Source organism: Entelurus aequoreus, linkage group LG20, assembly GCF_033978785.1.
Source record: "Entelurus aequoreus isolate RoL-2023_Sb linkage group LG20, RoL_Eaeq_v1.1, whole genome shotgun sequence".
NCBI lineage: Eukaryota > Metazoa > Chordata > Actinopteri > Syngnathiformes > Syngnathidae > Entelurus > Entelurus aequoreus.
This window is the reverse complement of record NC_084750.1, coordinates 51745268-51749427: the sequence shown is the minus strand read 5'-3', so window position 1 is coordinate 51749427 and position 4160 is coordinate 51745268. Positions and strand designations below refer to the sequence as shown.

The 4160-nt window shown below is 37.7% G+C and overlaps 1 protein-coding gene across 1 annotated transcript in view; it reads left to right on the top strand.

Annotated features, from left to right (window-relative positions):
* Positions 1-443: 443 nt before the first annotated feature.
* The window catches only part of LOC133636361 (homeobox protein Hox-A3a-like), a 51078-nt gene continuing 47361 nt past the window's right edge, over positions 444-4160 (top strand). The window contains exon 1 of the mRNA XM_062030347.1: positions 444-523. The gene's annotated coding sequence lies outside the window, so the exon portion shown is untranslated. The remainder of the gene's footprint in view (positions 524-4160) is intronic.

The window sequence follows — 4160 nt, the reverse complement described above, 5'->3', positions numbered from 1 at the left end:
TTTTCCCCAATGAAATTATCAACATCATTTGAATGTAAAAACAAAAATCAGTTCACCAAATTCCAAGGCAAAAAAAGTCAGTTGTATAAATTCAGTGTCTGCATGCAATAAAGAGACAAACGCGTCCACAGTTGGCCAGAAGTCCAAGTCCGGGGTGAAGCCCGGGTCAGCGCGTCTCCCAGATATGAAAATGTCGGCCCTCTCGGAGAAGGGGGCACGCCTCGTTGTTTAACAAAGACTGTCAATGGGCAAGATTAATCAGAAACAAAATGGAAACTGTGTCACTTTGGGGTCAGGCAGAAGTTATCTGTGTTTGGGGGAGTGAAGACAGAGAAGAGGAGCGAGGGGGAGCGTGGAAAAGGACAAAAAAAAAAAAAAAAAAACCCCAGCAGGGATGAGAGAGAAGCTGTGGAATATTCCTCAACTTTCTTGTTTGTGCACGCAGGACTTGTTGACACCGTGAAGGACGAGATCTTCTCCAACATGGACGACGTGCGAGGGATGGCTGCAGGCGAGCAACAAGGTCAGACCCTTTCTTTCTGCAGGACATCAATACAATCCAGAAGAGCTTATTTTGGCCTCCTCATTTGAATATTGCAGAGTTTTGTTGTGCATTGAGCCTTTCTTCATGACACATTTGAGTGTGTGTGTGTGTGTGTGTGGGTGTGTGTGCGTGTGTGTGTGTGTCGCGCAAACATTCTTTGTTGGCGTGTGGATTTGGACACGCAACACTGATGAAAGGAGAATATCAGAAATGTACAATTTTTTTTTTTATAGCTTCAGAGTGGAGGAAAGAGCAATAGTGCAAGGTCAGCATTATTCTTCCATCCATCCATCCATCCATCCAACCATTTACTACCGCTTGTCCAATTCGGGGTGTGGACAAAAAGGTTGATTTGACACAGTTTGCCACATTTTCTCTCATATTTGGGAATATATATTCAATTTTTTGGAGGTTTCTCAGTTTTCCTCGTCCATTCATCCATTTTCTACCCCTTGTCCCTTCTTTCCCCCCCTATCAAAGTTACATGTTTAAAAAAAATAATTAAATAAATACATATATATAAATGTCCACTGCAGTAGACATTAGTTTTTGTTCTTTTCCCCCCCTATGAAAGTCACATGTAAAAACTAAAAAAAAAAATCAAAAAATCAAATAAAATCCATCCATACATTTTTATACCGCTTTTCCTTTTCTGGGTGTGGACAAAAAGGTTGATTTAACACAGTTTGCCACATTTTCTCTCATATTTGGGAATATATATTCAATTTTTTTTAGGTTTCTCAGTTTCCCTCGTCCTTCCATCCATTTACTACCGCTTGTCCCTTCTTTAACCCCCTATCAAAGTTGCATGTTTAAAAAACAAAAAACAAAAAAACAAAACAAGTATATATAAATGTCAGTAGACGTTGTTTTTTGTTCTTTTAAGATACATGTTAAAAAAAAAATCCATCCATCCTTTTTCTACCGCTTGTGCCTTTCGGGGTGTGGACAAAAAGGTTGTTTTTTAACACAGTTTTCCACATTTTCTCTCATATTTGGGAATATATATTACAATTTTTTAAGGTTTCTCAGTTTTCCTCGTCCATTCATCCATTTTCTACCCCTTGTCCCTTCTTCTCCCCCCCATCAAAGTTACATGTTTAAAAAAAATAAAAAAATAAATACATATATCTAAATGTCCAATGCAGTAGACATTAGTTTTTGTTTTTTCCCCCCCTATCAAAGTTACATGTTAAAAAATAAATAAATAAATCCAGCCATCCATTTCCTACCGCTTGTCCCTTTTGGGGTGTGGACAAAACGGTTGTTTAAACACAGTTTGCCACATTTTCTCTCATATTTGGGAATATATATTCAATTTTTTTTTAGGTTTCTCAGTTTTCCTCTTCCATTCATCCATTTTCTACCCCTTGTCCCTTCTTTTCCCCCCTATCAAAGTTACATGTTTAAAAAATAAATACAAATAAAAAAATACATATATAGAAATGTCAACTGCAGTAGACATTAGTTTTTGTTCTTTTTCCCCCCTATCAAAGTTACATGTTAAAAAAAATCCATCCATCCATTTTCTACAGCTTCTCCCTTTCGGGGTGTGGACAAAAAGGTTGTTTTTTAACACAGTTTTCCACATTTTCTCTCATATTTGGGAATATATATTACAATTTTTTGAGGTTTCTCAGTTTTCCTCGTCCATTCATCCATTTTCTACCCCTTGTCCCTTCTTCTCCCCCGCCCCATCGAAGTTACATGTTTTAAAAAAATAAAAAATAAATACATATATCTAAATGCAGTAGGCATTAGTTTTTGTTCTTTTCCCCCCTATCAAAGTTACATGTTAAAAAAATAAATAGAAAAATAAATCCATCCATCCATTTTTTACCGCTTGTGCCTTTCGGGGTGTGGACGAAAAGGTTGATATAACACAGTTTGCCACATTTTCTCTCATATTTGGGAATATAAATTCAATTTTTTTTGAGGTTTCTCAGTTTTCCTCACCCATTCATCCATTTCCTACCCCTTGTCTCTTCTTCCCCCCCTATCAAAGTTACATGTTTAAAAAAAATAGAAAAATAAATACATATATATAAATGTCCACTGCAGTAGACACTAGTTTTTGTTCTTCCTCCCCCCCTATGAAAGTCACATGTAAAAAAAAAGAAAAAAAAGAAATTATCCATCAATCAATTTCTACCGCTTGTCCCTTTCGGGGTGTGGACAAAACGGTTGAGTTGACCCAGTTTGCCACATTTTCTCTCATATTTGGGAATATATATACATTTTTTTTGAGGTTTCTCAGTTTCCCTCGTCCTTCCATGCATTTTCTACAGCTTGTCCCTTTCGGGATGTGGACAAAACGGTTGAGTTGACCCAGTTTGCCACATTTTCTCTCATATTTGGGAATATAAATTCAATTTTTTTGAGGTTTCTCAGTTTTCCTCACCCATTCATCCATTTCCTACCCCTTGTCTCTTCTCCCCCCCCTATCAAAGTTACATGTTTAAAAAAAACAGAAAAATAAATACATATATATATAAATGTCCACTGCAGTAGACACTAGTTTTTCTTCTTCCCCCCCCCTATGAAAGTCACATGTAAAAAAAAAAAAAGAAAAAGAAATTATCCATCAATCCATTTCTACCGCTTGTCCCTTTCGGGATGTGGACAAAACGGTTGAGTTGACCCAGTTTGCCACATTTTCTCTCATATTTGGGAATACATATTCCATTTTTTTGAGGTTTCTCAGTTTCCCTCGTCCTTCCATCCATTTTCTACAGCTTGTCCCTTTCGGGATGTGGACAAAACGGTTGAGTTGACCCAGTTTGCCACATTTTCTCTCATATTTGGGAATATATATTCCATTTTTTTGAGGTTTCTCAGTTTCCCTCGTCCTTCCATCCATTTTCTACAGTTTGTCCCTTTCGGGATGTGGACAAAACGGTTGAGTTGACCCAGTTTGCCACATTTTCTCTCATATTTTGGAATACATATTCCATTTTTTTGAGGTTTCTCAGTTTCCCTCGTCCTTCCATCCATTTTTTTCAACCGCTTGTCCCTTTCGGGGTGTGGACAAAACTGTCGACGTGACACACTTTACCACATTTTGTCTCATATTTGGGAATACATATTCAATTTTTTTTTTGTAGGTTTTTCCAGTTTCCCTCGTCCTTCCATCCATTTTCTACAGCTTGTCCCTTTCGGGATGTGGACAAAACGGTTGAGTTGACCCCAGTTTGCCACATTTTCTCTCATATTTGGGAATACATATTCCATTTTTTTGAGGTTTCTCAGTTTCCCTCGTCCTTCCATCCATTTTTTTCAACCGCTTGTCCCTTTCGGGGTGTGGACAAAACTGTCGACGTGACACACTTTACCACATTTTCTCTCATATTTGGGAATACATATTCCATTTTTTTGAGGTTTCTCAGTTTCCCTCGTCCTTCCATCCATTTTCTACAGCTTATCCCTTTCGGGATGTGGACAAAACTGTCGACGTGACACACTTTACCACATTTTCTCTCATATTTGGGAATACATATTCCATTTTTTTTTTTTGTAGGTTTTTCCAGTTTCCCTCGTCCTTCCATCCATTTTCTACAGCTTATCCCTTTCGGGGTGTGGACAAAACGGTTGATTTGACACACTTCACCACATTTTC